Here is a 26425-nt window from a genome sequence, read left to right on the forward strand (position 1 = left end):
CTGCAGGGACAGCACAGAGATGTGCAAGAACTACAGAGTGGTGATATTGGGGGAATTGAATTACCCAAATATCGATTGGGATAATTTTAAAATGAAGGATAAGTGGGGGGGAAGGAATATGTGAAATATTTCAGGAGTCTCAGCCCAACCAGAAAGGAAGCATTTCTGGATCTGTTGTTGGGAAATGAGGTGGGCCAAGTGGACCAAGTGTCTGTTGGGGAGCACTTGGGTAAGTGTGATCATCATATCATAAAGTTTAGATGAGTAATGCAGAAAAACAAGGAATGAAATAAGGTAGAACATCTACATTTAAAGAGGGCTAATTTCAATGTGATGAGATGGGAAGCCAGGATAAAATGGAACCAAAGACTAACAGGAAGAGCTGTATTGGAACAATAGATTATCTTTAAGGAAGAGATGCTTCAGGTACAGGCTGGGAAAATTGCAACAAGGGTAAAAGGTAGGGGAACCAAGAAGAGGGCTACTTGGATGACAAGGGAGATACAGATTATGATGAAACAAAAAAAAGGGTGTATGATGCATGTCAGGTGAATTCTTCAAATGGACTCAGGCCATATATAAGTTGAGAGGGGAGGTCAAGAGGAACATACGACTGGCAAAGAGAGAATATGAAAATAGAATGACAGTCAACCTAAAAGAGAACCCAAAAATAGTAAGCGGGGAGTAAAAGGTGGAGTGGGGCCTAATCGGGACAAAGACAATGATATATGCTTAGAGCCGCAGGACAAGGCTAATATATTTAATGAGTACTTTGTATCCGTGTTCACTAAGAAAGTGGAATTTGACAAAATAGTAGTACAACTTTCAGTGGATCTGGTGATTCTCCCTCACTATTGAACACATGACCAAGGAATTCATTTCTGCTTTCATTGAACAAGCACTTGTCTTTGTTCAAGGTGAGACTTCGTAGGCATGCATGTAGGTATGTCTCGAGTTCCTTTTCAGTGTGGCCATAGATGAGAATGTCATTACTGATGTTCAATGTGCCTTCAAGTCCTTGAAGTGCAGATTGAATCACGTGCTGAAATACCTCAGCTGCTGAATTGATTCCAAAGTTGAGCCTCTTGTATTGGAAAAATCCAATGTGAGTAGTGAGTACTGTAAGATATCTTGATTCTTCTGCAAGTTTGATTTGATGGTAGCCTGCATTGAGATCAAGTTTAGTGAAGTGTTTAGCACCATTCACTTGCTCTATGATAGCATCGATTGTCGGTGTCAAGTATCTTTCTCATTGTATGGCTTTGTTTGGTGATTGCATATCAATATAGATTCTAATCTGGTTATCGTTCTTGGGTTTCTTGATGACTTGTATGGGTGAGACCCAAGGGGTAGGCTCATCCCCAACTTTCTCAATAATGTCAAGGTCAAGAGGTATTGAACTTCCTTCTCTGTCTGTTTCCTGTCGTGAAATGATATTCGTCGCCATTGATGCACGACTGGGGGCACTTGAGGGTCTACATGCAGCTTGTGTGTAACACCTTTCTGTTTGCTGATATCAGTGAAATGATCAGCATACAGCTCAAGAATGTTTTTGTGAAGCGAAGAAATCATGCATGTGACTGCAATCATGTGTAGATCTGTTGCTGTGTGGAAACTAATAAGTGTGTCACATTCTCCAGATACAACATAGAATACAGCTTTTGTTCTAGTGTCTTTGAATGAGACTGGCATTTCAAAAGTCCTAATGTTTTTCAGAAGTTCGTCACTGTTGTAAAAGAAAATTTTTGTATTACCTGGTTTGCAGAGAATGTGGCAATCCTGAAATAAAAACAAGAAATGCTGGAACCACTCAGCAGGTCGGGAAGCATCTGTGGAAAGAGAAGCAGAGTTAACGTTTCGGGTCAGTGACCCTTCTTCGGAACTGGCAATTATTAGAAATGTCAAAGGTTATAAGCAAGTGAGGTGGGGGTGGGGCAAGAGATAACAAAGGAGAAGGTGCAGATTGGACAAGGCCACATAGCTGACCAGAAGGTCATGGAGCAAAGGCAAACAATATGTTAACGGTGTGTTGAAAGACAAAGCATTAGTGCAGATAGGGTGTTAACGGACTGAAGATTGAACAGCAGCAAATACAAACATGGAAAAAACAGTGGGTAAGCAAACTGAACAAACTAAGTTGAAATGAAATAAACATAAAAAAAATAATTTTAAATGTAAAAAAGAAAAAAAGGAAATATAACTGAAAATAAAAATAAAATGGGGGGGCCCGTCATGCTCTGAAATTATTGAACTCAATGTTCAGTCCGGCAGGCTGTAGTGTGCCTAATCGGTAGATGAGATGCTGATCCTCGAGCTTGCGTTGATGTTCACTGGAACACTGCAGCAAGCCCAGGATAGAGATGCGAGCATGAGAGCAGGGGGGAGTGTTGAAATGGCAAGCAACTGGAAGCTCAGGCTCCTGCTTGCGAACTGAACGGAAGTGTTCCGCAAAGCGGTCACCCAGTCTGCGTTTGGTCTCCCCAATATAGAGGAGAACACATTGTGAGCAGCAAATACAGTATACTACATTGAAAGAAGTACAAGTAAATCGCTGCTTCACCTGAAAGGAGTGTTTTGGGCCTGGGATAGTGAGGAGAGAGGAGGTAAATGGGCAGGTATTACACCTCTTGCGATTGCAGGGGAAGGTGCCATGGGACCGGGATGAGGTGGTGGGAGTAATGGAGGAGTGGACCAGGGTGTCGCGGAGGGAACGATCCCTTCGGAATGCTGACAGGGGGAGGGAGGGGAAGATGCGTTTGGTAGTGGCATCACACTGGAGGTGGCGTAAATGGCGGAGGATGATCCTTTGGATATGGAGGCTGATGGGGTGGAAAGTGAGGACAAGGAGAAACCTGTCACGGTTCTGGGAGGGATGGGAAAGGGTGAGGTTAGAGGTGCGGGAAATGGGCTGGACACGTTTGAGGTCCCTGTCAACAACAGTGGGGGGGAATCCTCGGTTGAGGAAAAAGGAGGTCATATCAGAAGCACCGTCATGGAAGGTAGCATCATCAGTGCAGATGCGTCGGAGATGGAGAAACTGGGAGAATGGAATGGAGTCCTTACAGGAGGTAGGGTGTGAAGAAGTGTAGTCGAGGTAGCTGTGGGAGTCGGTGGGCTTATAATGGATATTAGTAGACAACCTATCCCCAGAGATGGAGACAGAGAAGTCGAGGAAGGGAAGGGAAGTGTCAGAGATGGACCATGTAAAGGTGAGAGAAGGGTGGAAATTGGAAGCAAAGTTGATAAAGTTTTCCAGTTCGGGGCGGGAGCAGGAAACGGCACCGATACAGTCATCAATGTACCAGAAAAAGAGTTGGGGGAGGGGGCCTGAGTAGGACTGGAACAAAGAATGCTCGACATATCCAACAAAAAGACAGGCATAACTAGGACCCATGCAGGTACCCATAGCAACACCTTTTACTTGAAGGAAGTGAGTGGAGTTGAAGGAGAAGTTGTTCAATGTGAGAACAAGTTCAGCCAGGCGGAGGAGGGTGGTGGTGGATGGGGACTGGTTGGGCCTCTGTTCAAGGAAGAAGCGGAGAGCCCTCAAACCATCCTGGTGGGGGAATGAAGGTATAGAGTGATTGGACGTCCATAGTGAAGAGGAGGCGGTTGGGACCAGGAAACTGGAAATTGTCAAAATGACGTAGGGCGTCAGAAGATGTAGGTGGTAAGAGACTGGACCAGGGGAGAAAAGATAGAGTCAAGATAGGAAGAAATAAGTTCCTGAATCCTATCCTGAAGTTTGTTGAATGTTTTGTCTCCCATGACATTGACTGGCGCTCCTGTGTCTATGACAGTAGTCACAGTCACATGTGGCTGTTTGCTGTGTCTGAGAGAGAGCTCAAAAGTATGTTCAGGGTCATCCACCTCTATGTTAGCTACATTCTCTTGCCCTTTTGCTGTGGTATGCATATGTAACACCCTTTCGTTGGTACTGGTTTTAGCAGTTGATTTTACTGATGAGCGACAAACATGAGCAACGTGGTTGGGTTTTCCACAAGCTTTACACTGTTTACGAGTAGCAGGACACTCTGTCCAGTGTGAGTAAACACCGCCACAGTGAAAACATTCTGTGGACAAATCACAACTCTGTTTGAGAGACCGCTGTTGTAGCTTTGCAGGTAGTTTCATAGCACATGAGCAATGAATATTGTCCACAGGAGTTGAACTTGGAGTGTGGTAGTTACCATTAGCAACCTAAACTTCAGTAGCTGTTGACTCTGAGAGGGATAGTGATTTTGCTAACTCCAGCAGCTCTGACATATTTCTGTCTTCTTTGAGTGCTTTTTGATGAAGTTGACTAGTGAGACAGCCTTCGATTATTTGTGTTTTGATTTCACATTTGACATGTTCAACATCACTGAAGTGGTTTCTGGTTTCTAGTTGCCTTAATCACATGCAATATTGTCTTGTTTGCTTCTTGCTTAGTGCATCAGAAGACAATGGCTTCATATAAGTTGTTTTTCTTGGGGGTAAAGTAGGTTGTCAGTACATTTTTTGTTGGCTTGTAGTCATTTTGCTCAGGCATACGTGACTCAAAAATATCTTCTAATTTTTCACCTCCATAGTGTAGAAGGAGGCCTTTTTCCTTATGTTATTTGTGATTGTGAAAACTGCCATCGCACCTTCGAAATGTCACAGCCACTTTTGCCAACATGGGGATACAGGTGATGGCTCTGAATGCACATCAACAGGTGTTATTTTGGGCATAGACAGCCATATTGATCAGCAAAGCAGTGATAAAGTGTGATCAGGGATCCAGAATTGCCTTCCTTTCAGAAGACTCTTCTCTGCAATGATCTGAGATTATATATATTTGTTTTAATTGGATGGTTATTTTGGAGAGATCAGTGTGTGTGTATATACTGTGCAAGCTTCCTGTGTGTCACTCTAACACAGTCTGCAGTTTAAAATGCTGTCTGTAAAAGTGGACAAAAACCTCCCAAAAATTTCATACCTGAAAGTAATGTTTCTATTTTTTTTGCCATCCTTTCTTTTTACTTTGTCACCATTGTGATGTCTGTGCAACTGCAATGAGGTTTAGTCAAGTTTAGTAATAGGGTATGAGGTGAAGGCGGAGAGACAAAGACTTCAGGCTGCTGAGTATAATGGTGTCTTCTTCCTTCTTCTGTTTTCCTTTCACTTTCCCTTTGCTAGCATGTGTATTCTGTAGCAGCCTTTAGAGTACAGAATGCACAATGCAATTACAATTTAAAACATGACAGCGGAGAGAGTAGAGGCGATGGATAGAGTAAAAATTGAGAGGGGATAGTTACTAAAAAGGCTGGCTTTGCTTAGGGTAGATCAGTCACCTGGTCCGAATTGCTTGCATCACAGGTTCCTAAAGGAAGTAGGAGTGGTGACAGCGGAAGGGCTTACCATAATCTTCCAATCTTCCCTGGATATAAGTGAGGTGACAGAGGATTGGAGAGTGGCAAATGAGATACCTTTATTCAAAAAATGGTGTACGGATAGTCCTAGTAACTGCAGGCTAGTTAGTTTAACATCAGTGGTAGGTAAGCTTTTAGAAACAATAATCATGGAAAAAATCAGCAGACACTTGAAGAAGTTCGAGTTAATTAAGGAGAGCCAGCATGGATTTGTAAAAGAGAGATCATGCTTGACTAATCTAATTGAATTTTTTGACGAAGTAACAGAGAAGGTTGATGAAGGGAATGATGAATGGATAGATGTTGTCTATATAGATTTTAAGAAAGCTTTTGGTTAGGTACCAGATAAAATGCTGGTTAACAAAATTGAGGCTCATGGAATAGGAGGGTCAGTGTCCAATTAGATAAAAAATTGGCTTAAGGACAGAAGACCTTGAGTTGTAGTAAATGCTTGCTTTTCAGACTGGAGGATGATAGACAATGACTTGAATCTTGGAATACAGAATGGAATTTCAAAATTTGACAATGACACCAAACTTGGAGGTGTGGCAAAAAGCGAGGATGATATGAACCACCTGCAATTGAACATAGATAGGCTAGCAGAATGGGCAGACAGGTGACAGATGGAATTTAATACTGACAAGTGTGAGGTGAGGCATTTTAGCAGAAGGAATAGGGAGAGAAAATATACACTTAATGGCACCGTTCTAAAGAGTTTGCAGGGGCAGAGAGACCTGGGAGTGCATGTGCATCGATCTTTGAAGGTGGCAGGGCATATTGAGAGAATGGTTCGTAAAGCACATGGGATCTTGGGCTTCAGAAATAGAGGCATTGAATACAGAAGCAGGAAGTTATGCTGAACCTTTATAAAGCTCTAGATATGTCCTAACTGGAGTACTGCGTCCATTTCTGGTCACCACACTTTAGGAAGATTGTGAGGGTCCTTGCAAGGGTGCAGAGGAGATTTCCCAGAATGATTACAGGGATGGGGAATTTTCGTTACAAGGTTAGGTTGGAAAAGTGGGGTTTGTTTTCCTTAGAGCAAAGGAGATTGAGGGGAGACTTAATAGAGGTGTACAACATTATGACAGACTTAGATAAGTTAGACAAGGAAAAACCATTCCCATTAACTAATGGTACAAGAACTAGGGGACAGAGTTGGAAGATTTTGGTAAGAGATGCAGGGGGAATGTGAGGATAAACCTTTTTACGCAGCGGGTGGTAATGGCCTGGAACTTGCTGCCCACAAGTGTGGTGGAAGGGGAAACAATCAATGACTTCAAAAGGAAATTGGATGGCCACTTGAAGGAAATAAACTTGAAGGGCTACAGGGATTGAGCGGGGAAGTGGAACCAAGTGGATAGCTCCATGGGGAGCTGGCATGGACTTGATGGGCCGAGTGGCCGCCTTCTGTGCCATAAATGACTCTATGACTTATATTGATTTTGGATCTCTGTTATTCGCCATGGACTGTACGTTTACACCAGATGTAAGATGGGATAAATATGTAAATTGAAATGTTCTATCTTGAATTCTTAGAAACAGTGCGGATGACATTTCCTCCTGGTCACATCACTCCAGTAAGTGCTTGCTGAAACGTGTTAAATGCAATTCTGTACTCTCCATTGCCATGACATTTTCAAAGTTTTGATATTTCCTTCTATGATAATCAGTTTTCTCTCTGGCTGTATTGAAATTGCAAATAAACAAGTTAGGTATAGCGGAGCCCAAGGCCGCAAGAAGCAATTTCACCCCTTTTAATTCCAATGTGTAAAATTTTCCGAGTACGTTTTCCTGAATATGATACTGAAAACTTTAGGTGAATCTCTGCAGAAGTCTCTTAATGGTCATGTTCTTATGTCATACATTAATACTATTAATATAAATCAAACAAATCCAGATAGAAAATATACTATACGTGTAGTGACAGTGAAACCTCCATTAGGTGCACTGCCAGAACTTTCGCTGGACAAAACCTTGTGTGAGATGATTTCCAGCACAGGCATAGTAGACCAAATGGCTTCCTTCTGTACTGGTTGATTCTATGTTAACTTATTGCACATTCAGCCAATGTTTCCTCCAGCAGTATGTTTTAATTATCTTGATTTCCAAATCAAAGGGCTGCTCCAGCAAATTTTGTACAGTCTTGATGGTCTGAAAATTTCCATTATATGGTTTGGGGAGACAAGGTGGAGGGTGAGTTCCAAACAAAGTTTCACTCTCTAAATGCTGAGCCAATGCAAAAGACAACTGAAAAAAATCTGAAAAAAATAGACGGCTCTGTGTTTTGGGCAAGAATTTCTCCTCATCTTCTAATAAAAGGTGAAATATCTGGACAATGGAGCAGGCAGGATTGGTAGTCAGTCAAATGAGGAATAACCAGTGTAAACTTGCATTGCACCATTCAGTGCTTGGCGTTCTAGAGTATAATGCCACTTGCCTGGCCACATATTGTAGCAATCAGGTTTCTGTCCTGTACTGAAATGACCCTTATCAAAGTCACAAGTGACATCCTATGTGGTTGTGACCTTCATAAATGACCTCTCCTCATCCTTCTCTACTTTTTTGCAGCCTTTGACCACACCATCCTCCTCTCCTCTCCAGTTGGTTGGGACTGCACTTGCCTGGCTCCATTCTTATCTATCTAATCATAGCCAGCGAATCACTAATGGCTTCTCTTCCTGCTCCACACAGTTACCTCTGGAGTCGCCCAAGGATCTATCCTTGGCTTCCTTCTATTTCTCATCTACATGCTCCCCCTCGGAAACATCATCTGAAAACACAACATCAGTTTTCACATGTACATTGATGACACCTAACTTTACCTCACCACCACCTCTCTCGACCTCTCCACTGTTTTGTCACACTGCTTGTCCGATGTCCAGTACTGGATGAGTAGAAACCTTCCCCAATTAAATATTGGGAGTCATCGTCTTTTGTCCCGACTACAAACTCCATTCCCTAACCACCACTTCCATCCCTCTTCTTGGCAATTGTCTGAGATTGAACCAGACCGTTTGTAACCTTGATGTCATATTTGACCCTGAGATGAGCTTCTGCCCACATGTCCACTCCATCACCAAAACCACCAACTTTCACCTCCGTAACATTGTCTGGCTCTGCCCCCGCCTCAGCTCATCTGTTGAGGAACTCCCCATCCATGTCATTGTTACTACTAGACTTGATTAATCCAATGCTCTACTGGCTGACCTCCCATCTTCCACCCTCCATAAGCTCCTCTGCCCATGTTCAAACTCACACCTTGAGGGAGTTTTCCCAGTCAGTTGGAGGCAGATTTTGGTGCGTGTGGGGGTTAAATCCCCTAAAATTAACTTTGGGTCAGGATTGTGATATCATCCCGCCTTCTTCCGGGTTTCTGTGGGGCAGGATTGAAGGCAAATGGGAACTCCCTTTGATCTGTTGGGTAAGTAATTAGGGTAGTTAAGAAGCTAATTAAGAACTGTTTTGACCCTTAATTCTGGATTTCCCAGCCAGGGCACCCAATTGCCGACCTGTCAGCAACTTGCCAGGGTCACCAAGGTGAGTGTACAGCGGGAAGAGCTTCTTCAGTGAAACTGACAAGCTGTGCATGCTTTGATCAGTTACATTGAAGTGCTCTAGCCATTGCCAAGTGAAAGGCTGCTGTTCAAAGCACTGTTCTCTCTCAGAGTGCCATCACTGCCTGACCAGTTGATTGCCAACTTGTTAGAAGGCTCTTCACCTGTGGAGCACTTCACTCATAAGAACATAAACATAAGAACATAAGAACTAGGAGCAGGAGTAGGCAATTCAGCCCTTCGAGCCTGCTCCGCCATTCAATTCGATCATGGCTGATCTCATCTCGGCCTCAATTCCAGTTTCCTGCCCGTTCTCCATGATCCTCCAACCCTTTACTAATTAAAAATCTGTCTATCTCCTCCTTAAATTTACTCAATGTCCTGGCATCCACCACACTCTGGGATAGTGAATTCCACAGACTCACGACCCTTCGAGAGAAATAATTTCTTCTCATCTCTGTTTTAAATCTGCTACCCTTTAACCTAAAACTATGACCTCTTGTTCTAGATTGCCCCACCAGAGGAAACATCCTCTCTATTTCTACTTTGTCAGTCCCCTTAATCATCATATATACCTCAATTAGATCTCCTCTCATTCTTCTAAACTCTAGAGAGTAAAGGCCTAACCTGCTTAATCTCTCTTCATAAGACAAGCCCGTCATCTCTGGAATCAATCTAGTGAACCTCCTCTGAACTGCCTCCAATGCAACTACATCCATCCTCAAGTAAGGGGACCAAAACTGTATGCAGTACTCCAGGTGCGGTCTCACTAATGCCTTGTACAGTTGCAGCAACACTTCCCTACTTTTATACTCTATTCCTTTATAAATGCCAAAATTCCATTTGCCTTCCTTATTACCTGCTGCACCTGCATACTAGTTTTCTGCAATTCATGCATGAGGACACCCAGATCCCTCTGCACCGAAGCATTCTGAAGTTTCTCTCCATTTAGATAATTTGCCTTTCAATTCTTCAGACCAAAATGGATAACCTCACACTTATCCACGTTAAACTCCATCTGCCAAATTGCGGTCCATTTACCTATCCATATCCATTTGTAAATTTCTTATTTCTTTATTGCTACTTACTATCCCACCTATTTTAGTGTCATCTGCAAATTTAGCTATAGTACCTTCCATCCCTGCATCCAAGTCATTTATATAGATTGTAAATAGTTGGGGCCTGAGGACCGAACCCTGTGGCACCCCACTAGTTACATCTTGCCAACCAGAAAAGGACCCATTTATCCCGACTCTCTGTTTTCTGTTGGTTAGCCAATCCTCTATCCAAGCTAATAAATTGCCTCTAACCCCATGTGATCTAACCTTGTGTATTAACCTTTTGTGCGGCACCTTATCAAATGTCTTCTGGAAGTCCAGATATACTACATCTACAGGATCCTCATTATCCACTTTACTTGTTACTTCTTCGAAGAACTCTAGCAAATTAGTCAAACACGATTTACCCTTCGTAAAACCATGCTGACTCTGATGGATTGTGTTTTGACTTTCTAAATGTCCTGTTCTTACTTCCTTAATAATGGATTCTAACAATTTCCCGACAGATGTTAAACTAACTGGTCTATAGTTTCCTACTTTCTGCCTCCCTCCTTTTTTGAATAAGGACGTTATATTAGCATTTTTCCAATCCACTGGAACCTTTCCCGCATCCAGGGAATTTTGGAATATTATAACCAATGGATCCACTATCTCCACTGCCACTTCCTTTAAGACCCTAGGATGCAGGCCATCAGGCCCAGGGGACTTGTCTGCCTTCAATCCCAATAGTTTGCTCAGTACTTTTTCCCTAGTGATGATGATTGTTCTAAGTTCCTCCCTTCCTATAACCTCTGCATTACTTGTTACAATTGGGATGGCACAAGTGTCCTCCACCCTGAAAACTGAGGCAAAATACTGATTTAGTGTCTCTGTCATTTCTGTGTTCCCCACTATTAACTCCCCAGTCTCATCCTCCAAGTGATCAACATTCACTTTAGCTACTCTCTTCCCTTTTATATACTTATAGAAGCTTTTGCTATCTGTTTTTATATTTTGTGCCAGTTCTCTTTCATAATTTACCTTTGCTCCTTTTAGAGCTTTTTTGGTAACCCTTTGTTGATCTTTAAAAGTTTCCCAATCTTCCAGCCTGCCACTGGCCTTTGCAATATGGTATGCCTTAGTTTTTGTCTTTATGTTACCCTTAACTTCCTTGCTTAGCCATGGATGTTTTTTCTCCTCTTACAATCTTTCTTCCTTTCTGGAATATATTTTAGTTGGGAGGAATTGAATATCTCTTTAAACTCACCTTCAGCTGTACATCTTTGCTGCTTGCCTTCAACATGGCATGGGAGCAGCTTATGCACCTCTGATGAGGGAGAAGAGCAGAAGCCACACCACTGCCAAAAGTTCCAGCAGCAGCAGGAGCAACACTAACAGCAGCACCAGCTGCCTTTTCCTCAACCCCATGCCCCTCCACAGGGCAGAGGGGATAGACATTGAGATCCAGCTGGAAGGAGGCGAGACTCCCAATACAGAGTCTACAGGCAGAGGATCAGTTTCCTGGACATGTCTGAGAACCAGTGGCTTAGGAGGCTCAGGCTCACATAGCAAGGTTGCTGCTGACATCTGCAGCTTCCTGGAACAAGACCTCCTTCCCATCGGAACAGGTGGGAATAGATTGCCCGTGACTGATAAAGTACCTGTCACTCGAGGGCCACCCCAGCCCCACACCCCTTGCTCACCTCCCCCTCGCCCCATGGCAGTCTCTGCCTCATACCAAGTTGTGTGCTCTTTTCTCCTGCAAAGAGAGAAAGCAGAGAGGTGTGAGTGTTCGTAATGGCTTGTGCAGAGAGGAGGGCAGGACAACATTTGTGAAGGCTGATTGTGAGACATGGGTGTCAGAGGGCAATAGGCTGAGGGTGAGTGTGAGTGCTGGCTGCTCAGAAGGGGATCTGAGGAGGTGCCTGGACAGACAGCAGTGAGTGGCCTCCATGGCCGCACCACTCCGTATTTCTATAGTCATCTAGCCCCACAACCCTGCGAGATTTGTGGGTTCCTCCAATTCTGGCCTCTTGGGCATTCTTGATTACAATTGCTTCACCATTGGTGGCCGTGTCTTCAGCTGTCAAGGTCCTATGCTTGGAATTCCCTCCCTATGCCTCTCTGCCTCACTACCTCTCTCTCCTCCTTTAAGATGCTCCTTTGGATGTGGAAAGGATGTTTTTTCTTGTGGGTGAGTCCAGAACTAGGGGGCAGTGTCTTAAAATTAGAGGTTGCCTTTTTAGGACAGAGATGAGGAGAATTTCTTTCTCTCAGAGGGTTATGTGACTTTGGAACTCTGCTTCAGAAGGTGTTGGAGGCGGGGTCATTGAATATTTTTAAAGCAGAGGTAGATAGATTATTGTTAGGCAAGGGAATTAAGGTTTATCAGAGGTAGATGGGAGTGTGGAATTTGAAACACACACAGATCAGGCATGATCTTATTGAATATTCAAGGGGCCGAATGGCCTACTTCTGCTCATAATTCTTATGTTCGTATGTTTAAAACCCACCGCACTGTCCGAATATCTCCTTATGTGACTCAGTGTGAAACTTTGTTTGATAATGCTCCTGGAAGCTACATTGAGGTGCTATATAAAAGCAAGTTGTTGTTGGTGGCCGAAACCTCATAGCTGTGTAGCATGGGAGGGAAACTGAGAATACAACACATACAGAAAGGTCAATAGCACCAACCAATGGTTAGAATGACTTTAATTCCACTTCAGATTTTCCTTCAGTTCCCTTTGTCTCCTCATTCCTTTTGTTCTTATTCTCTAATTCTCAGGCTTTCTATTTAGCTTCATAAACATTTCTGCTCACACCGTTTTAATCCTCATTTAATTTAGTGTAATAGTTATGATCTCTTTTTATCAATTTTATTATGTAGTTCTCAATTCTACTGCCTCATTTATGATCCCTTTCATCAGTTTTATTGCGTAGCGGGTTGGCATCAGCTCTTTTATTTAAGCTATCTTTCATCACATTTCCACGAGGTTTGTTGCGATTACCTACCTTATTTACAATGATTTTTTCACTCTTTTAGAAACAAATTGTTTCTCATCGGCACTCTTTGTATCTTCAGTTTTCCATTTGCATGCATCTTTCCTCATCGGCTTCCTCGCTAACTATTTTGTCAGATGTTGGGCCTTGCAAGACAATGCAGAGTGCCAGGGACTGACTAAACCTAACAGCCTGGGGATTATGAAGGCTTCTTTCCATTTAGGCATTGTATAGATTCTTTGGAAGGAGAAGAAAAAGAAAACAAATTGCATATCACAATTGGCCTCGGCACTCACACAAAAGAAGTATTTATTGTGACTGTGTCTGATGCCGGGGACACACTTGATAAAGCATGTCATGTACTGTATAAAAATGAAAGATTGGAACTGCTTGCTTCACAAGACAACAACAATACTGCTGATATTCTTCCTCATCATCCAAAAAATTACAAGTCATTTATTTCATATATAATTGCTTCCTTTCTAACTTCTTGGTCATTGCATACAGTACAGTATGTTATTTTACCCATCCTGTCCTCAGACTAAATTTTCGAATGGTTGTCTGACCAATTTTTAATAAGTCTCTTCAGACATTGTAGGCTGAATCTGACTGTAGAACAGTGATAATGTGGGACTTTAATTATCCTAATATAGACTGATAAAAGACCGTAAATAGAAGAGAGGGAGAGAGTTTCTGAAATAAAAACAGAAAGTGCTGGAAATACACAGCAGGTCAGGCAGCACCTGTGGAGAGAGAAGCTGAGGTAACGTTTCAGGTCAGTGACCCTTCATCAGAATTGGCAAAGGTTAGAAATGTAATAGATCCACAGCTTTCCGAACTGAACATTGAGTTCAATAATTTCAGAGCATGACTGGCCCTTTTTTATTTTTATTTTATTTTATTTTGCTCCATCTTTTTTTTTACCATGTGCCTACCTACTGGTTTTTTATGTTTGTGCTTTGGCTGCATTTTCTGACCACGCTACCACTAAGTGGCGCTGCAGCGGCACATGTGCAAATGCAGCCTCTGCTACTAAAACGTCACAGTCTGCGATGTCAGACAGCTGCCAGGACTAAAGATGGCACTGCTCAAATAATCACACAAAGGCAACCTAAACACAGTGGCCGGAGGGAGCACACAATGACCGGGAGGGAGATAGTCCTGGCAATGCGGAATACAGCACATGCGCAGAGAGTAGGAGCCAATCTGCACATGTGTGCACATGATGATGTCAGCTGCCGGCTGTGTTGTCAATAATCACTTTGTTGTGGTTTTGGCTAGGGCTGTTCATTATTCTGTCATTAACACTCACTCTGCACTAATGCTTTGTCTTTCACCATATCATTAGCACACTCTCTTTGCTATTGCCCAATGCCCTCCTTGTCAGTTAATCTCTCTGACCTATCACACACCTTCCCGTTTATTTTTATTTTTTCCCCGCCCCCCGCTTTATTTGCTTTAAATCTATTACATTTCTAATCTTTGCTAGTTCTGGTGAAAGACCACTAACCTGAAACATCAACTCTGCTTCTCTCTCCACAGATGCTGCCTGACCTGCTCAGTATTTCCAGCACTTTCTGTTTTTATTTCAGTTTTCCAGCATCCGCAGTATTTTGCTTTTATTTATATGAGAGAGTTTCTGAAGTATGTTCAGGAGAATTTTCTTGACAAATATATTTCTGAACCATTGAGGTTGGAAGCATTACTGGATCTGGTTCTGGGGAATGAGGTGGGTCAAGTAGGTCAAGTGTCAGTAGGGGAACATTAGGGAACAGTGATCATAGAATCATAAGGTTTATATTAACAATGGAAAAGGACAAGGAGCAATCTAGAGTAAAAATAATTAATTGGATGAGGGCCAATTTTAGTGGGCAGAGAACGGACCTGTCCCAGGTAAGTTGGAATAAAAGATTGGCAGGCAAAACAGTAACGGAATAATGGGCTGCTTATAAGGAGGAGATGGTCTCGGTACAGTTGAGGTATATTCTCATAAAGGGGAAAGATAGGGTAAACAAAGGCAGGGCCCCCTGGATGACAAAAGAGATAGAGAGTAAGATGAAGCAGAAAAGGGGTGAGTATCACAGATGTCAGGTTAATAATACAAATGAGAACCAGGCTGAATATGGAAAATTCAGATGGGAAGTGAAAAAGGAAAGAGGAGAAGCAAAGAGAGAATGTGAGAAGAGACTGACAGCTAAAATGAAAGGGAATCCAAAAGTCTTCAATATGCATATGAAGTGTAAAAGGGTAGTAAGAGGAGGAGTAGGGTGAATTAAGGCCTCAAAGGGGATCTACAAATGGAGGCAGAGAGCATGGCTGAGGTAATAATTGAATATTTTGTATCAGTCTTTATCAAGGAAGAATATTTTGCCAGAGTCATAGTGAATGAGGTGGTAGTTGAGATACAGGATGGGCTAAAAATTGATTTAAAAAAAGGCGATATTGGAAAGGCTGGCTATAATTAAAGTTGATAAGTCACCAGGACCAGGTCTGATGCATCCGAGGATGTGATAATTGCAAATGTTACACCCTTGTTTAAAAAAGCATGTATGGATGAACCCAACAACTAAAGACCAGTCTGTTTAACCTCGATAGTGGGAAAACTTATAGAAATGATAATGCAGGACAAAATTAACAGTGTAAATTATTTAAGGAAATCCAGCATAGATTAGTTAAAGGAAAAAGGTGTTTAATCAAGTAGATTGAGTTTTTTGATGAGGTAACAGAAAGGGTTGGTGAGGTTAATGCAGTTGTTGTGGGCTATATGGATTTCCAAAAAGCGTTTGATAGAATGCCATATAACAGGCTTGACAGCAAAGTTAAAGCCCATGGAATAAAAGGGACAGTGGCAGCATGGATGCAAAGTTGACTGAGTGACAGGAAACAGAGAGGAGTGGTGAATGGTTGTTTTTCGGACTGGAGGAAGTGGGATTCCCCAGGGGTTGGTACTAGGACTACTGATTTACTTGGTACAGGACACAATTTCAAAATTTGCAAATGATACAAAACTTCCAAGTGTTGTGAACTGTGTGGAGGATAGTGATAGACTTCAAGAGGAGTGTGACATGATACTTTTTGGTAGGAAGAATAAGGAAATGCATATAAATGAAAAGGTGCATGCTGACAAATTCCTCATGGTGGACATAAAATACCTCCTGGCATTATTTGAAGGAGAGTTGGAGAGTTTTCCTGGTGTCCTGACCAACGCCTTTTCTCTGGTCATTTATCATATTGCTATTTGTGAAACCTTGCTGTGCACAAATCTGCTGCCACATTTCCTAGATTACAACAGAGACTGCATTTTAAAACTACATCCTTGCTTGTGAAGTCCTTTCAGGGTTTCTGAAGTGATGAACAACACTGTGGGCTGAATTTCATTAGTACGCCGCCACCGAGTCCCCGCAATATTTCGCGCGGGGGTTCATTAGCATCACTGCAACGCGCCGCCCTCCCCCCACATTATGGGCAAGAGGCGGGACATCCGACGTAGTGAGGGACCTTTTGACAGCTGTGCAGCAGGTGCTTGTGCCCTGTTTAAAGCACCCCAGCACCTGCTTCCTGACAGCTGCCAAAGAAATACTTATCTCACTATTGGAGAGTGGGGCTGCTGTCAATCTGCAGCAAAGCAGAAAGTGTTGGAGGAACTCAGCAGGCCAGGCAGCATCTGTGGAGAGAGAAGCAGAGTTAACTTCCAGGTCTGTGAACATGGTCACAGACCTGAAAGTTAACTCTGCTTCTCTCTCCACAGATGCTGCCAGACCTGCTAAGTTTCCCAGCACTTTCTGCTTTGCTACCACATACTCAACCTGCTGTGTCCCAGTGTCCTGTGAAGTTGCGATCCTCTTCTTCCACTCAAGTGTAACATTCCTTCTTGTAGGCATGCCGCATCTGGGTGAATAATCTTAATTTTGCAAATACCAGGACATGAGACTTAAATGTACCATAAAAGGCAAATCTTCTTTCTTCTTTGGCCTCCTTGTCTCAGGAGACAATGGGTAAGTGCCTGGAGGTGGTCAGTGGTTTGTGGAGCAGCGCATGGAGTGGCTATAAAGACCAATACTAGAGTGACAGACTCTTCCACAGGTGCTGCAGATAAAATTGGTTGTCAGGGCAAATAGGCAAAAGGCAAATACACAACAGAAATAAAACCATAATTGAAGAATATCTACATACTATGAGCTTCTAATCATCCGACTGTGAAAAAAGCAGACTGATATGCATTTGGAATCTGTATTCATTTCTCTACTAACTGTTATGTGAAAATACATGTAACTGCCATTAAATGATCTTTGTAAAGAACCAGGAAAAAATGTTCATAGTCTATCTACATTACCAACTAGAAATATCACATCAATAATTATGATCAGCTGCTGCAGAAGCAACATGACAACAGCGCAGATTTCCTCACTAGTCCTGCATTGGTTTTCAAATGTGCAAGAAAAACCTTGCAGCCAGAAGTTAGAGCAGTTACACTCTGGAGGCGCCTTTGCATTTCACTCTCCTCCAGGCTTTGCGGGCAAGGCGGTAGGTCCTTTTCCCCAGCAATGGTAAGAAGACGACCTCCCGCCCGACCAATGCAGCCTGGCTGGAGGTGGCAGGGGAGGTGAGTAGCCATGGGGCCATGCGGTGTCAAAGGATCCTATGCCGGAAGAGGATGAGCGATCAATCCCCCAGCCACCAGGCCCTCCAGGCCTCGTGCGCACAGAGGACGACTGCCAAAATCATCCACAGCCAAAGGGCAATCAGATCAGCAGCCTTCCTCCAGTCAGACTGCTAGTGCAGAGGTTGCACCGAGAACGGGCACTCGCCAGCATTTGAAGAGAACACACTGACACAAATGGAAATGCACGGGTGCCACAGCAGTATAAATACGTCTTTCACTAAATGTTCTTCACCAACATGTGTGTCCTTTTCTCTGTGTGAATGATATGCGCCAGCAGGGAGAGCATATGTCATATCCCTTTGCACCGTTGGTCCTTCCGGAATGCAATAACATCATTGACATGCCACCCTTACTCATGAGCATCTCCACAGATGCAGTGACATGGACATTGGCTCAGTCAGCTGCTGCCTCTAATGGTTTACACAGGGATGCTGCAGATGTGGACTGGTGCACAGCAGGTGAGTGAGGGTGTTGTGTGGCTTGCAGAGCTCATGTCGGTTCCTATGGAGCAGACAGCCTTTGTCTGATAAGCCACTGCCGTACATCCCTAGCTTGCTGCTAGCCCTGCGTGCAGAGCCTGGGTGCCATCTGCCTTCCCATGTGCCTTTCCTGTTGTAGGTCCTCAGCGTCCTCATAGTCTGAGGAAGAATCCTTTTGATGTCTCTCCTTATCATGCTAGGCCTGCCCCCTATTGGGTGCATAGTTGTGCAGAGCACTGCAAGCAGCAAAAAAAATGAGCTGGTCTTTTCGGCCCGTAGTACAGGGCATCACCCAGGCATTGGAAGCGATTTTTCAGCATGCTGGTTGCCTGTTCAATGGCAGCTCTTGTAGCTCAGTGGCTGGCATTTATCTCTCCTCTGCAGCAGTGGTGGGGTTTCTCACTGATGTCAGGAGCCATGACTGCAAGGGATAGCCCTTGTTTCCGAGAAGCCACCCCTCCGTCTGAGTCAGTTCAGTGAACAGAGGTGGCAGCTGGGACAGGCGCAGGACCCAGGTGTCATGGCAGCTGCCTGAGAAGCACGCACAGATTTGCATGAAGCATTTCCGGTGATCACATACTAGCTGCACCTAGATTGACAGGATTACATCTGCAGGTGGTACTTGGCGGGAGGCCTGATGGCCAAATGGGTGCAGTCTATGAATACAGCAATAGTACTAAAACTGATGGCCCGCTGGGCCTGGCTGTAAGGGTCCGTCCTGAAGCAAACATATTCACTGGCCCTCCAGTGCCGGGCATTGGTGACCATCCTGATGCAGTGTTGCACTGCCGACTGTGACCCCACAAAGGTGTACGGTAGGCTCCTGAAAGGCTGCATAGGATTCAAGCTTAAGAGCCGCTGCCACTATGAGGACTGCAGACATAGGATGTCCACTGAAGCCCATGGGCTGCAAGTCATCGTTGAGCAGGGCACAGAGACATGTCACCAACCTCTCTACATGCGCAATCGCATCTGACACTGGTGCTGTGACATCTGTTGGCATGTCATGTGGGGCCTGTAATGCAATCGTAATGGTGAGCTCCCCTTGGGGGATGCTGCTCAAGACCGGGGACCTCTATGTGGAGCACATCTGCCTGTTGACTTTGCCTCTGGCAGATACGGATCTTCAGGAGAAGCACGTCACACAATCTAGAATGAAACATACCCATTTCCATGTGATTAATAAAGTTGTTTCCTTCACATAATCGAAGGCTCCTAACAGGGCAGGCATTGTTGTTGACAGGTACATCAGGTTCTTTCATAGATCAACTATGTGACGTGGCAGGCATCGCCCATCTTTGCTCTTATTAAGAGTGGCACAGCATGACCACATGAAGATTCTACCAGTTGCATCGATTGCCCCCACCAGCCAGGTAACCTTTACACTCCTGCCGGTTCTGGCACTCTCCCCACAAACAGAGAGACTAGGGTGCCATTGCTCCTTCACGCGCACAAATGTACAATGGCGCAGAGCGGACACCATTCACGGAGGAAGGGTACACAGTACCTCCCTTCATGCCTACAGAGCTTTGCCTCCAGTAGTCTCACTCGCTTCCACCTCCTTTCAAGTATGCAGAGCTTTACCCCCTGTAATCCGCCGCCACCTCCCTTCAAGTATGCAGACTTGAGACCCCTGTACATCTGGACTTACCTTCACTGAGTGAGTATTCCTGCTTCTGATGCCTGGTTGGCTTCTCAGGCTCGTGAATGGGACAGCACGCGATGGTCGCCAGTTCAACTTAAAATGCGGAAGTATGGATCGAGAGGTGGCGGGTTGCATAATCAGGAGAGGTAAGTAGTCCTTCGCATATTATAATTGGGATGCCACTGCTGAGCGGCGGTGGGGCTGCACTGAGGTCCCGCCACCCCCGTTAATATGCAGTGGGGCCTTCTTGGCATGTGGGTCGAGGCAGGCCTCTCCTGCAAGAATTTTACGGGCCTCCCCGCCACGATCCACGATGCCGAGGGGCTGGTAAAATTCAGTCCTATTTAAATACGAATTCTTTCTAACACAGCTAGTTTTCCTTGATTCACTTTTCTATTTTTTCTGAAGTTAACTACAGAATTATACCATAGACTCTGTTTAAACACTGGTGTTTATGGTTGCTTCACTGACTAAGAAGCCAGATAAGAGAAAAACTCACATGACATGGTGTCAGCCTTGGTTCAGTGATGGCACTCTCTACAGTTGAGAAATAATGTGGTGGGTTTTAATTTCAGCATTGAAGATGTGGGAAAGAGGAAGAGAGGGTAGAATGATGTATCTTGAGCTTATGAGGAACAAAAGCATACCCCTTTACAGCTCTTGAAGAAATACCTCATATTATAAGAGTTAAATAAACCCTTACTAAGTCTCTTTCTTAATGGAGTGCCACAGATAGTGAAAGGTTTTTGAGATAATATCAAAAGCTAATAGAAGCAGTTTAAATATAGGGTTATCACGTAACAGCATTAAGTGTTGATTTGTATTTTCCCCATTAATCAAATATAAATAATAGATTTGATCACTGGTGTAGTTGAAAGATGGTCAATTAATTCAATAATCATTGCAGCCTCATTAGCTGTGACAGCAAATTACAGCAATCGCCTAATAGTGCTGTTGGCTTACTAAACACTATTCATCTTGTGCTGTAAAAATGCAAATCCTTACTTACGGATGCAGTGAGGATTTCCTGATAGCCTCTCGCTGACTCTGAGCTACCCTAATGGTCTGCATGCTCTGTGACTGTTCTTTGAGCCCGATTTGGAAGAGTACATTCTGAGTTTTGGCAACCTGTGGTAAGCTTTCACCCTGTTTGGAAAAGGTACAACTGTGCTCTTTGTAACTTCAAGGAGGAACATGCATCAGGTTCTCGTTCTTGCACTTAGCTTTAGGTTGCTGAATCCTCAATTATTAGATCAACCAAAGACAAAACACAGGACAACTAGAGATCAGCTGGACCAGACAACCCAGCATTCACCCACCGCCTTTATTTTACATGCCCTGAAAAATATACTGTGGTCATATTTGGATTTATAAAATAACAGCATCTAAAATTGGAAAACTAGTCGTGTTAAAATTGGCCTCAGCATCCCGGGCAAAGAATGGCAACAAATTTGCAAGGTTTAGAGTCATAGAGTTATACAGCACAGAAACAGGCCCTTCGGCCCAACGTGTCTGTGCCGGCCATCCAGCACCCAACTATTCTAATCTCATATTCCTGCACTTGGCCAGTAGCCTTGTATGAACATAAAAACATAAGAACTAGAAGCAGGAGTAGGCAATTCAGCCCCTCGAGCCTGCTCCGCCATTCAATACGATCATGGCTGATCTCACCTTGGCCTCAACTCCACTTTCCTGCCCGTTCTCCATAACCCTTCAACCCATTTCTAATTAAAAATCTGTCTATCTCCTCCTTAAATTTACCCAATGTCCCGGCATCCACCGTACTCTGGGGTAGTGAATTCCACAGATTCACGACCGTTTGAGAGAAGTAATTTCTCCTCATCTCTATTTTAAATCTGCTACCCCTTATCCTAAAACTATGACCTCTCATTCTAGATTGCCGCACAAGAGGAAACATCCTCTCTATTTCTACTTTGTCAATCCCCTTAATCATCTTATATACCTCACTTAGATCTCCTCTCATTCTTCTAAACTCCAGAGAGTAAAGGCCTAAACTGCTCAATCTCTCTTCATAAGACAAGCCCCCCCATCCCTGGAATCAATCTAGTGAACCTCCTCTGAACTACCTCCAATGCAGCTACATCCTGTCTGGCATTTCAAGTGCTCATCTAAATACTTCTTAAATGTTGTGAGGGTTCCTGCCTCCACCACCTCTTCAGGCAGTGCGTTCCAGATTCCAACCACCCTCTGGGTGAAAATTTTTTTCCTCAATTCCCCCCTAAACCTCCTGCCCCTTACCCTAAATCTATGCCCCCAGTTATTGACCCCTTCATGAAGGGAAAAAGTTTCCTCCTATCTAACCTATCAATGCCCCTCATAAGCTTGTACACTTCAATCATGTCCCCCCTCAGCCTTCTCTGCTCCAAGGAAAACAACCCTAGCCTTTTCAGTCTCTCTTCATAGCTGAAATGCTCCAGCCCAGGCAACATCCTGGTGAATCTCCTCTGCACCCTCTCCAGTGCAATCACATCCTTCCTATAGTGTGGTGACCAGAACTGTACACAGCACTCCAGCTGTGGCCTAACTAGGGTTTTATATAGCTCCATCATAACCTCCCTGCTCTTATATTCTATGCTTCAGCTAATAAAGGCAAGTATCTCTTCCTAACCACCTTATCTACCTGTGCAGCTGCCTTCAGTGATCTATGGACAAGTACACCAAGGTCCTTCTGACACTCTGTACTTACTAGCGACCTATCATCCATTGTATATTCCCTTGCCTTGTTAGTCCTCCCAAAATGGTTCACCTCACTTCTCAGGATTAAATTCCATTTGCCACTGCTCCGCCCATCTTACCAGCCCATCTGTATCTCCCTGTAATCTAAGGCTTTCCTCCTCACTATTTACAACACCACCAATTTTCATGTCATCTGCGAACTTACTGATCATACCTCCTATATTCACACCTAAATCATTAATGTACACTACAAACAGCAAGGGTCCCAGCACCGATCCCTGTGGTACACCACTGGTCACAGGCTTCCAATCGCAAAAACAGCCCTCAACCATTACCCTCTGCCTCCTGCCACTGAGCCAATTTTGGATCCACTTTGACAAATTTCCCTGGATCCCATGGGCTCTTACCTTCTTGACAAATCTCCCATGTGGGACCTTATCAAAAACCTTACTGAACTCCATGTATACCTCATCTACTGCTTTACCTTCATTGGCGCATCTAGCCACCTCCTCGAAAAATTCAATCAAGTTAGTTAGACACGATCTCCCCTGACAAAGCTGTGCTGACTATCTCTGATTAATCCCTGCCTCTCCAAGTGGAGATTAATCCTGCCCCTCAGAATTTTTTCCAATAGTTTCCCAACCACTGATGTTAGACTCATCGGCCTGTAATTACCTGGTTTATCCCTACTACCCTTCTTGAATAATGGTACCACATTCGCTATCTTCCAGTAGACTGGTACCTGTCCTGTGGCCAGAGAGGAATTGAAAATTTGTGTCAAAGCCCCTGCTATCTCCTCCCTTGCCTCACATAACAGCCTGGGATACATCTCATCTGGGCCTGAGGATTTATCCACTTTTAAGCCCGCTAAAACAGCTAATATTTCCCCCCTTTCAATGCTAATATGTTCAAGTATATCACAATCCCGCTCCCTGATCTCTACACCTACATCGTCCTTCTCCATAGTGAACACGGATGAAAAGTCATCATTTAAAACCTCACCTATGTCCTCCGGCTCCACACAAAGATTGCCACGTTGGTCCCTAATGGGCCCTACTTTTCCCCTGGTTATCCTCTTACCCTTAATATACTTATAAAATGCCTTGGGATTTTCCTTTATTTTGCCCTTCAGTGTTTTTTTATGTCCCCTCTTCGCTCTCCTAATTACTTATTTAAGTGCCACCCTACACTTTCTATACTCCTCTAGTGTCTCCTCTGTTTTCAGCACTTGGGATCTGCCGTAAGCCTCCTTTTTTTTGCCTGATCCAATCCTCTCTATCCTTGACATCCAGGGTTCCCTGGGCCTGTTACTCCTACCCTTCACCTTAACGGGTACATGTTGACTCTGAACTCTCACAATTTCGTCTTTGAATGACTCCCACTGATGTGATGTAGACTTTCCTACAAGTAAATGCTCCCAGTCCACTTGGGCTAGATTCTGTTTTATCGTATTGAAATCGACCTTCTGCCAATTCAGTACCATTATTTCTGGTCCATCTTTGTCCTTTTCCATAACTACCTTAAATCTTACAGAGTTATGGTCACTATCCCCAAAATGCTCCCCCACTGACACTTCTACCACTTGACCGGCTTCATTCCCTCGGATTAGGTCCAGTACTGCCCCTTCTTCTCATCACTGTCCAGAGACACCTGGAGAAAAGTGGATCTTTGTGAATGTTAGGAGAGTTCAGGAATGGGCTTGGCCACCGTGCTTTTAATAGTCAAAGAGCCTGCCAACATTCACGAAGTAGGTTCACATCTGAAAATTGATCATTTTGACCAGGTGTCAGAGGATTGGCAGGTCATGGAATCCACTGTTATCAAGAGTAGAGCCATTAAAAGTGAAAAGGACAGAAAACTGGAATAATACTTTTTTTTCCAAGTTGAACTTGAAAACTTGTAGTGTCACCTGGGATGATTATGTAGCTGAAATGTGGGTCGATTAGCCATAAGTTTTAACCAACCAAATTACTTTGAACCAGTGCTGCAGCCAGGGACAAGGGAGCTGTTATGTGGAGAGATTAGAGAAACTGGGATTGTTCTCCTTAGAGCAGAGAAGGTTAAGGGAAGATTTAATAGAGGTGCTCAAAATTTTGAAAGGTTTTGATAGTATAAGCAAGGAGAAAATGTTCCCACTGGCAGCAGGCTGGTAATCAAAGGACCCAGATATTTTGGCAAAAGAATCTGAGGTGAGGAGGAATTTTGTTGCATAGTGAGCTGTTATGAGCTGGAATGCACTCCCTTAAACGGTGGTAGAAACAGATTTAATAGTCAATTTCAAATAGGAATTGGATATATCCTTGAAAAGTAAAAAGAATTGCAGGGCTATGGGGAAAGTGTGAGAGTAATTAGATAGCTCTTTCAAAGAACTGGCAAGGCATGATGGGCTGAATGTCCTCCTGTGCTGCAAGATTATGTGATTCTATAATGTTTTTAGTTTGTGAAGCTTTAATCAGAAAAGGAAACTGAGCAGTAAAGAAGCTAAGTGTGAAATGAATAAAAGATATCATCACAGTTTGAAGGGTGTTATCACTGCTTCACAGAGAGAGGGTGAACAGACAACTAAAACAAATATGATGGATGATGATGGAAACTTAAGTGGTTCAATGCTGTTTTTGCTCACAACAAAATTTGTTGACACAGAAAATGCATCACAAAGAAGTATGATCGGCAAACACAACTTTAAGGATGATGATGCACCTTTAATACATATTATGTCAAATACAGATTCATTTGCACAGGTTTGGAAAGATATTTGGGAAGGTGAAGAGGAGCGCTGTTTTCACTGATTACAAGGTTCTCTCTTTGTAAACTGTGGGAGCTCTTGCAACAATGTGAAAATGACAAAACCCTCTCACAGCATGCAGTTGGTTCCCATGCGTCATTTGAAACAAATCCAACTATCGTTTTTTTTTTAATTCATAGGTTTGAAAACTCAGCAGGTTCCCACTCAAGTATACTGTGTGAAAACTATAGAGTTCAAAGTCACCCAAGGATTTATATTAAGTATATAAATCTATTGGAAGCCAGAAGCTGTCTTTTTGAGATTGCCTTGCTTGTCCTTCCTTTTCTATTACCTAGAAACAATTGTTGTCAATGCTAGCAGATGAATGCTTAATGTGTTCGGATGACATTGCTTTGTCTGTTACTTTAATGCAAACATTAACCAATTCATTTGGCAGATAGAGGAGGTAGCAGCAGCCAAAGGCATGGCACAATCTCCTAATTTTTAGTGTTGGAAAAGAAGGTGCAGGGTAGCGAGCTCAGAGAAGCCAGAGGAGATGAAAAGTTTGGCTGGAGGAGCAGGAGGATTTGGCCATAAAGTCAGTGACAGTAATGTTTAAGATGATTGAGTAGATCTGAGAATGGGATAGCTAAAACTATCAAGCACCATGTGTGCTCTAGTCTGCACCTGACAGAATTGAGTCCACAGAGGTGATTAATGTATGGGGGACTGATGAGGTGGGAGACATCCCTGATCTGGTGGGACCAAGGATGATGAAGATGGGGGCAAGACCATTGTGGACAGCACAATATTATGGCAAATGGCATCCAAAGGAATAGAAGTCAAGAACTGGAGATCACATTTGTGAAAGAATTAGTGGAATTTTTTTCCAAGGGCAAACAGTGAAGATGGAGGAAGGCAAGAGGACATAAATGAGGAAGCAGATAAGGAAATATTTGGATAGACTTGCATTGCTTGAGGTCTGAAATTTCATTCCCTGTCTGTATCCCTCTATCTTCACTTCCTTCTCCCATTTTTTTTCTTTTTCATCTTTCCATTTCTTTTGCTGTCTTGTTGACCCTCTAAAGATGGAGTCTTTCAGGCAACAAATAATCAAGCTCACAATAACAATTTAGTTTAATAACTTCATTGATCAGCAGTTATCATTTCATCTAATTTTAAACAATGTCTCTGCTACCTACATTTGTACCTAATTAGGTTGGTTTTAC

At 43.4% G+C, this 26425-nt stretch overlaps 1 protein-coding gene across 1 annotated transcript in view; it reads left to right on the forward strand.

Annotated features, from left to right (window-relative positions):
• dcc (DCC netrin 1 receptor) overlaps positions 1-26425 on the forward strand; it is a 1023267-nt gene that overhangs the window by 386682 nt on the left and 610160 nt on the right. The gene's annotated exons all lie outside the window — the stretch shown is intronic.

The sequence above is a fragment of the Heterodontus francisci genome, chromosome 1 (assembly GCF_036365525.1).
Source record: "Heterodontus francisci isolate sHetFra1 chromosome 1, sHetFra1.hap1, whole genome shotgun sequence".
Lineage (NCBI taxonomy): Eukaryota > Metazoa > Chordata > Chondrichthyes > Heterodontiformes > Heterodontidae > Heterodontus > Heterodontus francisci.